Raw genomic sequence first — 13,944 nt, 5'->3', positions numbered from 1 at the left:
ACAGGATGTATGTACAGGGTGGGGATAGGGCAGGGACAGGGTGTGTTTACAGGGTGGGGACAGGGTGTGTTTACAGGGTGGGGAAAGGGCAGGGACAGAGTGTGTTTACAGGGTGGGGACAGGGCGGGGACAGGAGATGTTTACAGGGTAGGGTCAGGGTGTGTTTACAGGGTGGGGACAGGGTGTGTTTACAGGGTGGGGACAGGGCAGGGACAGGGTGTGTATACAGGGTGTGTTTCCAGGGTGGGGTCAGGGTGTGTTTACAGGGCAGGGACCGGGTGTGTTTACAGGGTGGGGACAGGGTGTGTTTACCGGGTTGGGACAGGGCGGGGACAGGGCGTGTTTACAGGATGTGTTTACAGGGTGGGGACAGGGCGTGTTTACAGGGTGGGGACAGGGCGTGTTTATAAGGTGGGGACAGGGCGTATTTACAGTGTTCGGACAGGGCGGGGACAGGCCGTGTTTACAGGGTGGAGACAGGGCGTGTTTACAGGGCGGGGACAAGGTGTGTTTACAGGGCAGAGACAGGATGTTTTCACAGGGCGGGGACACGGTGTGTTTACAGGGTGGGGACAGGATGGGGACAGGGTGTCTTTACAGAGTGGGGATAGGTCGTGTTTACAGGGTGTGACAGGGCGAGGATAGGGTGGGGACAGGTTGTGTTTACAGGGTGTGACAGGGTGGGGACAGGTTGTGTTTACAGGATGTGACAGGGTGGGGACAGGTTGTGTTTACAGGGTGGGGACAGGGCGAGGACAGGGTGTGTTTACAGGGTGGAGACAGGGCGTGTTTACAGGGCGGGGACAAGGTGTGTTTACAGGGCAGAGACAGGATGTTTTCACAGGGCGGGGACACGGTGTGTTTACAGGGTGGGGACAGGATGGGGACAGGGTGTCTTTACAGAGTGGGGATAGGTCGTGTTTACAGGGTGTGACAGGGCGAGGATAGGGTGGGGACAGGTTGTGTTTACAGGGTGTGACAGGGTGGGGACAGGTTGTGTTTACAGGATGTGACAGGGTGGGGACAGGTTGTGTTTACAGGGTGGGGACAGGGCGAGGACAGGGTGTGTTTACAGGGTGGGGACAGGTTGTGTTTACAGGGTGTGACAGGGTGGGGACAGGTTGTGTTTACAGGGTGGGGACAGGGCGTGTTTACAGGGTGGGGACAGGGTGTGTTTACAGGGTGGGGACAAGGCGAGGACAGGGCGTGTTTACAAAGCGAGGACAGCGTGAGGACAGTGTGTTTACAGGGTGGGGACAGGGTGTGTTTACCGGGTTGGGACAGGGGGTGTTTACAGGATGTACTTACAGGGTGGACAGGGTGTATTTACAGTGTTCGGACAGGGCGGGGACAGGGCATGTTTACAGGGTGGTTTCAGGGTGTGTTTACAGGGTGGGGACAGGGTGTGTTTACAGGGCGGAACAGGGTGTTTTTACAGGGTGTGGACAGGGTGTGTTTACAGGGCAGGGACCGGGTGAGGACGGTGTGTTTACAGGGTGGGGAAAGGGCAGGGACAGAGTGTGTTTACAGGGTGGGGACAGGGCGGGGACAGGATGTGTTTACAGGGTGGGGTCAGGGTGTGTTTACCGGGCTGGGACAGGGCGGGGACAGGGCGTGTTTACAGGGTGGGGATAGGGCGTGTTTACAGGGTGAGGGGGATGGAGACAGGGTCTGGTGGGTACTGCTCGGACAGAGACAGGTGGGGACAGGGTGTGTTTACAGGGTGGGGTCAGGGTGTGTTTACCGGGCTGGGACAGGGCGGGGACAGGGCGTGTTTACAGGGCGGGGACAGGGTGTGTTTATAGGGTGGGGACAGGGTGGGGATAGGGTGTGTTTACAGGGTGGGGACAGGGCGTATTTACAGTGTTCGGACAGGGCGGGGACAGGGCATGTTTACAGGGAGGTTTCAGGGTGTGCTTACAGGGCGGAGACAGGGCGTGTTTACAGGGTGTGTTTACAGGGCAGGGACAGGATGTGTTTACAGGGTGGGGACAGGGTGTTTTACAGGGTGTGGACAGGGTGTGTTTACAAGGTGAGGACAGGGTGTGTTTACAGGGCAGGGACCGGGTGAGGACGGTGTGTTTACAGGGTGGGGAAAGGGCAGGGACAGAGTGTGTTTACAGAGTGGGGACAGGGCGGGGACAGGAGGTGTTTACAGGGTAGGGTCAGGGTGTGTTTACAGGGCGGGGACAGGGTGTGTTTACAGGGTGGGGACAGGGTGAGGACGGTGTGTTTACAGGGTGGGGAAAGGGCAGGGACAGGGTGTGTTTACCGGGTTGGGACAGGGCGGGGACAGGGCGTGTTTACAGGATGTATTTACAGGGTGGGGACCGGGCAGGGACAGGGTGTGTTTACAGGGTGGGGACAGGGCAGGGACAGGGTGTGTATACAGGGTGTGTTTCCAGGGTGGGGTCAGGGTGTGTTTACAGGGCAGGGACCGGGTCTGTTTACAGGGTGGGGACAGGGTGTGTTTACCGGGTTGGGACAGGGCGGGGACAGGGCGTGTTTACAGGATGTGTTTACAGGGTGGGGACAGGGCGTGTTTACAGGGTGGGGACAGGGCGTGTTTATAAGGTGGGGACAGGGCGTATTTACAGTGTTCGGACAGGGCGGGGACAGGCCGTGTTTACAGGGTGGAGACAGGGCGTGTTTACAGCGTGTGTTTACAGGGCGGAGACAGGATGTGTTTACAGGGCGGGGACAAGGTGTGTTTACAGGGCAGAGACAGGATGTTTTCACAGGGCGGGGACACGGTGTGTTTACAGGGTGGGGACAGGACGGGGACAGGGTGAGGACAGGGTGGGGACGGGGTGTGTTTACAGGGTGGAGACAGGGTGTGTTGACAGGGTGGGGACAGGGTGTGTTGACAGGGCGTGTTTACAGGGTGTGTTTACAGGGCGGAGACAGGATGTGTTTACAGGGCAGAGACAGTGTGTTTACAGGGTGGGGACAGGACAGGGAGTGTTTACAGGGTGAGGACAGGGTGGGGACAGGGTGTGTTTACAGGGTGGAGACAGGGTGTGTTGACAGGGTGGGGATAGGTCGTGTTTACAGGGTGGGGATAGGTCGTGTTTACAGGGTGTGGCAGGGCGGGGACAGGGTGTGTTTACAGGGTGGGGACAGGGCGTGTTTACAGGTTGGAGACAGGGTGGGGACAGGGTGTGTTTACAGGGTGTGCTTACAAGGTGAGGACAGGGTGTGTTTACAGGGCGGGGATAGGGTGGGCACACGGTGTGTTTACAGGGCGGGGACAGGGTGGGGACATGGTGTGTTTACAGGGTGGGGACAGGATGTGTTTAAAGGGCGGGGACAGGGTGTGTCTACAGGATCGGGACACGGTGGGGACAGGGTGTGGATAGGGTGTGCTTACAAGGTGAGGACAGGGTGTGTTTACAGGGCGGGGACATGGTGTGTTTACAGGGCGGGGACAGGGTGGGGACATGGTGTTTTTACAGGGTGTGTTTACAGGGTGGTGTCAGGGTGGGGACAGGGTGTGTTTACAGGGCGGGGATAGGGTGTACTTACAGGGTGGGGTCAGGGTGTGTTTACAGGGCGGGGATAGGGTGTGCTTACAGGGTGGGGACAGGGTGAGGACGGTGTGTTGACAGGGTGGGGAAAGGGCTGGGACAGGGTGTGTTTACAGGGCGGGGACAGGGTGAGGACCGTGTGTTTACAGGGTGGGGAAAGTGTGGGGACAGGGTGTGTTTACAGGGTGGGGACAGGGCAGGGACAAGGTGTGTTTACAGGGTGGGGACAGGGCAGGGACAGGGTGTGTATACAGGGTGTGTTTCCAGGATGAGGTCAGGGTGTGTTTACAGGGCAGGGACAGGGTGTGTTTACAGGGTGGGGACAGGGTGTGTTTACAGGGTGGGGACTGGGCAGGGACAGGGTGTGTTTACAGGGTGGGGACAGTGTGTGTTTACATGTCGGGGACAGGGTGTGTTTACAGGGCGGAGACAGGATGTTTTTACAGGGCGGGGACAAGGTGTGTTTACAGGGTGGGGCAGTGCGTGTTTACAGGGTGGGGACAGGGTGTGTTTACAGGGTGTGTTCACAGGGTGAGGACAGGGTGGGGACAGGGTGTGTTTACAGGGTGGGGACAACCCGGGTACAGGGTATGTTTACAGGGTGAGGGGGACGGAGACAGGGTCTGGTGGGTACCATTCGGACAGAGACAGTGTGGGGACAGGGTGTGTTTACAGGGTGGAGTCAGGGTATGTTTACAGGGCAGGGACAGGTTGTGTTTACAGGGCGGGGACAGGGTGTATTTACAGGGTGGGGACAGGGCGTGTTTACAGGGTGGGGACAGGCTGTGTTTACAGGGCGGGGACAGGGCGTGTTTACAGGGTGTGTTTACAGGGCGGGGACAGGGTGTGTCTACAGGATCGGGACAGGGCAGGGACAGGGTGTGTTTACAGGGTGGGGACAGGGTGTGTTTACAGGGTGTGGATAGGGTGTGCTTACAAGGTGAGGACAGGGTGTGTTTACAGGGTGGGGACAGGGCAGGGACAAGGTGTGTTTACAGGGTGGGGACAGGGCAGGGACAGGGTGTGTATACAGGGTGTGTTTCCAGGATGGGGTCAGGGTGTGTTTACAGGGTGGGGACAGGGTGTATTTACAGGGTGGGGACTGGGCGGGGACAGGGTGTGTTTACAGGGTGGGGACAGCGTGTGTTTAAATGTCGGGGACAGGGTGTGTTTACAGGGCGGAGACAGGATGTTTTTACAGGGCGGGGACAAGGTGTGTTTACAGGGTGGGGCAGTGCGTGTTTACAGGGTGGGGACAGGGTGTGTTTACAGGGTGTGTTCACAGGGTGAGGACAGGGTGGGGACAGGGTGTGTTTACAGGGTGGGGACAACCCGGGTACAGGGTATGTTTACAGGGTGAGGGGGACGGAGACAGGGTCTGGTGGGTACCATTCGGACAGAGACAGTGTGGGGACAGGGTGTGTTTACAGGGTGGGGTCAGGGTATGTTTACAGGGCAGGGACAGGTTGTGTTTACAGGGCGGGGACAGGGTGTATTTACAGGGCGAGGACAGGGCGTGTTTACAGGGTGGGGACAGGCTGTGTTTACAGGGCGGGGACAGTGCGTGTTTACAGGGTGTGTTTACAGGGCGGGGACAGGGTGTGTCTACAGGATCGGGACAGGGCAGGGACAGGGTGTGTTTACAGGGTGTGGATAGGGTGTGCTTAAAAGGTGAGGACAGGGTGTGTTTACAGGGCGGGGATAGGGTGGGGACAGGGTGTGTTTACAGGGTGTGGACAGGGTGTGTTTACACGGTGAGGACAGGGTGTGTTTACAGGGTGGGGACAGGGTGGGGAAATGGTATGTTTACAGGGTGTGTTTACAGGTTGGGAACAGGGTGGGGTCAGGGTGTGTTTACAGGGCGGGGACAGGGTGTGTTTACAGGGTGGGGACAGGGTGTGTTTACAGGGGGTGTTTACAGGGCGGGGACAGGGTGTGCTTACAGGGCGGGGTCAGGGTGTGTTTCCAGGGCGGGGACAGGGCGTGTTTCCAGGGCGGGGACAGGGCGTGTTTCCAGGGTGAGGACAGGGTGTGGTTACAGGGCAGGGACAGGGCATGTTTACAGGGTGGGGACAGGGCAAGGACAGGGCGTGTTTACAGGGTGTGGACAGGGTGGGGTCAGGGTGTGTTTACAGGGCGGGGACAGGGTGTGTTCACAGGGTGAGGACAGGGTGTGTTTACAGGGGTTGTTTACAGAGTGTGTTTACAGGGTGAGGACACGGCGGGGACAGGGTGTGTTTACAGGGCGGGGACAGGGCGTGTTTACAGGGCGGGGACAGGGCAAGGACAGGGTGTGTTGACAGGGTGGGGACAGGGTGTGTTTACAGGGTGGGGACAGGGTGTGTTTAGAGGGTGGGGACAGGGCGGGGATAGGGTATGTTTACAGGGTGGGGACAGAGCGGTGACAGGGTGTATTTACAGGGTGTGTTCACAGGGTGAGGACAGGGTGGGGACAAGGTGTGTTTACAGGGTGGGTACAGGGCGGGGACAGGGTGTGTTGACAGGGCGGGGATAGGGCGTGTTTACAGGGTGAGGGGGATGGAGACAGGGTCTGGTGGGTACTGCTCGGACAGAGACAGGGTGGGGACAGGGTGTGTTTACAGGGTGGGGATAGGTCGTGTTTACAGGGTATGACAGGGTGGGGACAGGGTGTGTATACAGGGTGGGAACAGGCTGTGTTTACAGGGTATGACAGGGCAGGGACAGGGTGGGGACAGGGTGTGTTTACAGGGTGGGGATAGGTCATGTTTACAGGGTATGACAGGGCGGGGATAGGGTGGGGACAGGTTGTGTTTACAGGGTGTGGCAGGGTGGGGACAGGGTGTGTTTACAGGGTGTGACAGGGTGTGTTTACAGGGCGAGGACAGGGTGTGTTTACAGGGCGGGGACAGGGTGTTTTTACAGGGTGTGGAGAGGGTGTGTTTACAGGGCGGGGACAAGGTGTGTTTACAGGGTGTGTTTACAGGGCGGGGACAGGGTGGGGACATGGTGTGTTTACAGGGTGGGGTCAGGGTGTGTTTACAGGGCGGGGACAGGGTATGTTTACAGGGTGGGGACAGGGTGAGGACGGTGTGTTGACAGAGTGGGGAAAGTGCTGGGACAGGGTGTGTTTACAGGGCGGGGACAGGGTGAGGACGGTGTGCTTACAGGGTGGGGAAAGGACGGGGACAGGGTGTGTTTACAGGGTGGGGACAGGGCGGCGACAGGGCGCGTTTACAGGATGTATGTACAGGGTGGGGATAGGGCAGGGACAGGGTGTGTTTACAGGGTGGGGACAGGGTGTGTTTACAGGGTGGGGAAAGGGCAGGGACAGAGTGTGTTTACAGGGTGGGGACAGGGCGGGGACAGGAGATGTTTACAGGGTAGGGTCAGGGTGTGTTTACAGGGTGGGGACAGGGTGTGTTTACAGGGTGGGGACAGGGCAGGGACAGGGTGTGTATACAGGGTGTGTTTCCAGGGTGGGGTCAGGGTGTGTTTACAGGGCAGGGACCGGGTGTGTTTACAGGGTGGGGACAGGGTGTGTTTACCGGGTTGGGACAGGGCGGGGACAGGGCGTGTTTACAGGATGTGTTTACAGGGTGGGGACAGGGCGTGTTTACAGGGTGGGGACAGGGCGTGTTTATAAGGTGGGGACAGGGCGTATTTACAGTGTTCGGACAGGGCGGGGACAGGCCGTGTTTACAGGGTGGAGACAGGGCGTGTTTACAGGGCGGGGACAAGGTGTGTTTACAGGGCAGAGACAGGATGTTTTCACAGGGCGGGGACACGGTGTGTTTACAGGGTGGGGACAGGATGGGGACAGGGTGTCTTTACAGAGTGGGGATAGGTCGTGTTTACAGGGTGTGACAGGGCGAGGATAGGGTGGGGACAGGTTGTGTTTACAGGGTGTGACAGGGTGGGGACAGGTTGTGTTTACAGGATGTGACAGGGTGGGGACAGGTTGTGTTTACAGGGTGGGGACAGGGCGAGGACAGGGTGTGTTTACAGGGTGGAGACAGGGCGTGTTTACAGGGCGGGGACAAGGTGTGTTTACAGGGCAGAGACAGGATGTTTTCACAGGGCGGGGACACGGTGTGTTTACAGGGTGGGGACAGGATGGGGACAGGGTGTCTTTACAGAGTGGGGATAGGTCGTGTTTACAGGGTGTGACAGGGCGAGGATAGGGTGGGGACAGGTTGTGTTTACAGGGTGTGACAGGGTGGGGACAGGTTGTGTTTACAGGATGTGACAGGGTGGGGACAGGTTGTGTTTACAGGGTGGGGACAGGGCGAGGACAGGGTGTGTTTACAGGGTGGGGACAGGTTGTGTTTACAGGGTGTGACAGGGTGGGGACAGGTTGTGTTTACAGGGTGGGGACAGGGCGTGTTTACAGGGTGGGGACAGGGTGTGTTTACAGGGTGGGGACAAGGCGAGGACAGGGCGTGTTTACAAAGCGAGGACAGCGTGAGGACAGTGTGTTTACAGGGTGGGGACAGGGTGTGTTTACCGGGTTGGGACAGGGGGTGTTTACAGGATGTACTTACAGGGTGGACAGGGTGTATTTACAGTGTTCGGACAGGGCGGGGACAGGGCATGTTTACAGGGTGGTTTCAGGGTGTGTTTACAGGGTGGGGACAGGGTGTGTTTACAGGGCGGAACAGGGTGTTTTTACAGGGTGTGGACAGGGTGTGTTTACAGGGCAGGGACCGGGTGAGGACGGTGTGTTTACAGGGTGGGGAAAGGGCAGGGACAGAGTGTGTTTACAGGGTGGGGACAGGGCGGGGACAGGATGTGTTTACAGGGTGGGGTCAGGGTGTGTTTACCGGGCTGGGACAGGGCGGGGACAGGGCGTGTTTACAGGGTGGGGATAGGGCGTGTTTACAGGGTGAGGGGGATGGAGACAGGGTCTGGTGGGTACTGCTCGGACAGAGACAGGGTGGGGACAGGGTGTGTTTACAGGGTGGGGTCAGGGTGTGTTTACCGGGCTGGGACAGGGCGGGGACAGGGCGTGTTTACAGGGCGGGGACAGGGTGTGTTTATAGGGTGGGGACAGGGTGGGGATAGGGTGTGTTTACAGGGTGGGGACAGGGCGTATTTACAGTGTTCGGACAGGGCGGGGACAGGGCATGTTTACAGGGAGGTTTCAGGGTGTGCTTACAGGGCGGAGACAGGGCGTGTTTACAGGGTGTGTTTACAGGGCAGGGACAGGATGTGTTTACAGGGTGGGGACAGGGTGTTTTACAGGGTGTGGACAGGGTGTGTTTACAAGGTGAGGACAGGGTGTGTTTACAGGGCAGGGACCGGGTGAGGACGGTGTGTTTACAGGGTGGGGAAAGGGCAGGGACAGAGTGTGTTTACAGAGTGGGGACAGGGCGGGGACAGGAGGTGTTTACAGGGTAGGGTCAGGGTGTGTTTACAGGGCGGGGACAGGGTGTGTTTACAGGGTGGGGACAGGGTGAGGACGGTGTGTTTACAGGGTGGGGAAAGGGCAGGGACAGGGTGTGTTTACCGGGTTGGGACAGGGCGGGGACAGGGCGTGTTTACAGGATGTATTTACAGGGTGGGGACCGGGCAGGGACAGGGTGTGTTTACAGGGTGGGGACAGGGCAGGGACAGGGTGTGTATACAGGGTGTGTTTCCAGGGTGGGGTCAGGGTGTGTTTACAGGGCAGGGACCGGGTCTGTTTACAGGGTGGGGACAGGGTGTGTTTACCGGGTTGGGACAGGGCGGGGACAGGGCGTGTTTACAGGATGTGTTTACAGGGTGGGGACAGGGCGTGTTTACAGGGTGGGGACAGGGCGTGTTTATAAGGTGGGGACAGGGCGTATTTACAGTGTTCGGACAGGGCGGGGACAGGCCGTGTTTACAGGGTGGAGACAGGGCGTGTTTACAGCGTGTGTTTACAGGGCGGAGACAGGATGTGTTTACAGGGCGGGGACAAGGTGTGTTTACAGGGCAGAGACAGGATGTTTTCACAGGGCGGGGACACGGTGTGTTTACAGGGTGGGGACAGGACGGGGACAGGGTGAGGACAGGGTGGGGACGGGGTGTGTTTACAGGGTGGAGACAGGGTGTGTTGACAGGGTGGGGACAGGGTGTGTTGACAGGGCGTGTTTACAGGGTGTGTTTACAGGGCGGAGACAGGATGTGTTTACAGGGCAGAGACAGTGTGTTTACAGGGTGGGGACAGGACAGGGAGTGTTTACAGGGTGAGGACAGGGTGGGGACAGGGTGTGTTTACAGGGTGGAGACAGGGTGTGTTGACAGGGTGGGGATAGGTCGTGTTTACAGGGTGGGGATAGGTCGTGTTTACAGGGTGTGGCAGGGCGGGGACAGGGTGTGTTTGCAGGGTGGGGACAGGGTGTGTTGACAGGGCGGGGACAGGGCGTGTTTACAGGGTGGGGATAGGTCGTGTTTACAGGGTGTGACAGGGCAGGGATAGGGTGGGGATAGATCGTGTTTACAGGGTGTGACAGGGTGGGGACAGGTTGTGTTTACAGGGTGGGGACAGGGCGAGGGATAGGTCGTGTTTACAGGGTGTGACAGGGTGGGGACAGGGTGTGACAGGGCGGGGACAGGGTGTGTTTACTGGGTGTGACAGGGCGGGGACAGGTTGTGTTTACAGGGTGGGGACAGGGCGAGGACAGGGCATGTTTACAGGATGGGGACAGGGTGTGGACAGGGTGTGTTTACAGGGCGAGGACAGGGCATGTTTACAGGATGGGGACAGGGTGTGGACAGGGTGTGTTTACAGGGCGAGGACAGGGCGTGTTTACAGGGTGGGGACAAGGTGTGTTTACAGGGCAGAGACAGGATGTTTTCACAGGGCGGGGACACGGTGTGTTTACAGGGTGGGGACAGGACGGGGACAGGGTGAGGACAGGGTGGGGACGGGGTGTGTTTACAGGGTGGAGACAGGGTGTGTTGACAGGGTGGGGACAGGGTGTGTTGACAGGGCGTGTTTACAGGGTGTGTTTACAGGGCGGAGACAGGATGTGTTTACAGGGCAGAGACAGTGTGTTTACAGGGTGGGGACAGGACAGGGAGTGTTTACAGGGTGAGGACAGGGTGGGGACAGGGTGTGTTTACAGGGTGGAGACAGGGTGTGTTGACAGGGTGGGGATAGGTCGTGTTTACAGGGTGGGGATAGGTCGTGTTTACAGGGTGTGGCAGGGCGGGGACAGGGTGTGTTTGCAGGGTGGGGACAGGGTGTGTTGACAGGGCGGGGACAGGGCGTGTTTACAGGGTGAGGGGGATGGAGACAGGGTCTGGTGGGTACCGCTCGGACAGAGACAGGGTGGGGATAGGTCGTGTTTACAGGTTGTGACAGGGCGGGGATAGGGTGGGGACAGGTTGTGTTTGCAGGGTGTGACAGGGTGGGGACAGTTTGTGTTTACAGGGTGTGGCAGGGCGGGGACAGGGTGTGTTTACAGGGTGGGGATAGGTCGTGTTTACAGGGTGTGACAGGGCAGGGATAGGGTGGGGATAGATCGTGTTTACAGGGTGTGACAGGGTGGGGACAGGTTGTGTTTACAGGGTGGGGACAGGGCGAGGGATAGGTCGTGTTTACAGGGTGTGACAGGGTGGGGACAGGGTGTGACAGGGCGGGGACAGGGTGTGTTTACTGGGTGTGACAGGGCGGGGACAGGTTGTGTTTACAGGGTGGGGACAGGGCGAGGACAGGGCATGTTTACAGGATGGGGACAGGGTGTGGACAGGGTGTGTTTACAGGGCGAGGACAGGGCGTGTTTACAGGGTGGGGACAAGGCGAGGACAGGGCGTGTTTACAGGGCGAGGACAGGGCGTGTTTACAGGGTGTGGACAGGGTGTGTTTACAGGATGGGTACAGGATGGGGACAGGGTGTGGACAGGGTGTGTTTACAGGGCGAGGACAGGGTGTGTTTACAGGATGGGGACAGGGCGAGGACAGGGCGTGTTTACAGGGTGGGGACAGGGCGAGGACAGGGCGTGTTTACAGGGTGGGGACAGGGCGAGGACAGGGCGTGTTTACAGGGTGTGGACAGGGTGTGTTTACAGGATGGGTACAGGATGGGGACAGGGTGTGGACAGGGTGTGTTTACAGGGCGAGGACAGGGTGTGTTTACAGGATGGGGACAGGGCGAGGACAGGGCGTGTTTACAGGATGGGGACAGGGCGAGGACAGGGCGTGTTTACAGGGTGGGGACAGGGCGAGGACAGGGCGTGTTTACAGGGTGTGGACAGGGTGTGTTTACAGGATGGGTACAGGATGGGGACAGGGTGTGGACAGGGTGTGTTTACAGGGCGAGGACAGGGTGTGTTTACAGGGCGGGGACAGGGTGTGTTTGCGGGGTGAGGGGGATGGAGACGGGGTCTGGTGGGTACCGCTCGGACGGAGACAGGGTGGTTGGAAGAGGTGAAAGGAAGAACTGCGGTTTCTGTGGGAGTCTGTGGCTACCTGGTGACACACAGGCAGAGCGTGAGGCGTGTTTCGTTACTGGGAGTCAGGATCATCAGTATTTAATTGCATCTCCCATATTTCCCGTCATTATTTTAACCTTCACGTTTTCCCGCTCTTCATTAATACTGATGAATAAAAGCTCCTGCTGCAGCCGTCTGAGGAAGCCGAGGACTGTCCCATTGCATCTGCTCACCCATGTTCTGCCTCACTGAAGGGATACGAGGAAGCGATTTGTATTAAACCGCCTATTTCTGATACGGTATATCACAATTGTCCAAATGGCTGCGAATCGAGTCCATTCTCGGTCGAGCCACACTCACTGTACTCTCCCGGTACTGACCGTCCACCGGGAGATCAGAGTCGTTCCGCCCTTCAGACATGAGCCCCCCCCCCCCCCCCCCCCACTGTCGCCGCCGGGACAGACATCCTGTCCGCCCCCTCTCACCGTCTTCATCACTTCAATAAAATACACCCACCCCGGGGAACCGGCATCAGACCGCCAGGCCGAGCGCTCTCCTCCTACCTCTCAGACTCCGGCCGCGGGAGACGCTCCACAAACGCCCCAACCTCCCTCGGAGTGAAGGGAAATAAATCAGAAAGCGGACATCTTCGCTCCGCTGTCACGGTGATTTCCCGCTTGAGCGGGAACAACGCCCTCTCGGCTGCTTCGCCTCCACTATTGGTTGTAACCACCGATTGACATTCCTGCGCACCAATGGGAATAGCGCAGCTCCTGATGGGGGGAGGGGGTGGTCACGCGATTAGTAGCCCCGCCGTTAAACCGACCAAGCTCGAGCGCAGCAGCGCGTGGGTGACGTAAGACGCCGCGCACGTGAGGGCAGATCCCGGTGTGGGGAGGACCCCATGCGTGACGTCAGGCGCGTGGGGCAGCTGTATGACGTCACCAGTAGGGGAGCGTCTGTGTTTAAAAGCACCTGAATGGAGGTTTCTTATGATTTCAGTGGGACAACAACATTAATGACGGGTCTCATCACTGAATCCAGTGTTGTGAGATGTAAAGTCCCTGTGCCGTGTTGTTGGTGGAGTGGGCAGCGTGGTGCTTGTCTCGATTCGGGTCACAACACCAGAATTGCCAGCGGGATCCACACACAGTGTATTAGTCAACAGAAAACCTCTCATCCCTGCAGTCTCTGTCTCCTGGTAAACTCAACACTCTGACAATGTGGACCATAGATACCCCGTCCTCTCAAAGTCAGGGGATCATTCAGACAGCTGATCGCTGACAGGAATTATATTTATTGGCCATTAAAGTTCACCCAGATTCGTTTGGACGGATTTGATGTGGAGTTCGGGGGTGTCACAGTGAAAGGGCCGGACGGCCGAACTCTCTCCGTTAATAGACAATAGACAATAGGTGCAAGAGTAGGTCATTGGGCCCTTCGAGCCAGCACCGCCATTCACTGTGATCATGGCTGATCATCCACTATCAGTATCCAGTTCCTGCCTTATCCCCATAACCTTTGATTCCACTATCTTTAAGAGCTCTATCTATCTCTTTCTTGAAAGCATCCAGAGACTTGGCCTCCACAGCCTTCTGGGGCCAGAGCATTCCATATATCCACCACTCTCTGGGTGAAAAAGTTTTTCCTCAACTCCGTTCTAAATGGCCTACCCCTTATTCTTAAACTGTGGCCTCTGGTTCTGGACTCACCCATCAGCGGGAACATGCTTCCTGCCTCCAGCGTGTCCAATCCCTTAATAATCTTATATGTTTCAATAAGATCCCCTCTCAGCCTTCTAAATTCCAGAGTATACAAGCCCAGTCGCTCCAATCTTTCGACATATGACAGTCCCGCCATCCCGGGAATTAACCTTGTGAACCTATGCTGCACTCCCTCAATAGCAAGAATGTCCTTCTTCAAATTTGGAGACCAAAACTGCGCACAGTACTCCAGGTGTGGTCTCACCAGGGCCCTGTACAGCTGCAGAAGGATCTCTTTGCTTTTATACTCAATTCCCCTTGTTATGAAGGCCAGC

The 13,944-nt window shown here is 57.9% G+C and overlaps 1 protein-coding gene across 1 annotated transcript in view; it reads right to left on the bottom strand.

The window, feature by feature from the left end:
* The window catches only part of LOC140198345 (uncharacterized), a 94,892-nt gene extending 82,250 nt beyond the window's left edge, over window positions 1-12,642 (bottom strand). Inside the window, exon 1 of the mRNA XM_072259445.1 lies at window positions 12,470-12,642. The gene's annotated coding sequence lies outside the window, so the exon portion shown is untranslated. The remainder of the gene's footprint in view (window positions 1-12,469) is intronic.
* Window positions 12,643-13,944: the final 1,302 nt, after the last annotated feature.

The sequence above is a fragment of the Mobula birostris genome, chromosome 5 (genome assembly GCF_030028105.1).
Source record: "Mobula birostris isolate sMobBir1 chromosome 5, sMobBir1.hap1, whole genome shotgun sequence".
Lineage (NCBI taxonomy): Eukaryota > Metazoa > Chordata > Chondrichthyes > Myliobatiformes > Myliobatidae > Mobula > Mobula birostris.
Note: the sequence above shows the minus strand (reverse complement) of the source record. Positions and strands in the feature narration are given on the sequence as shown.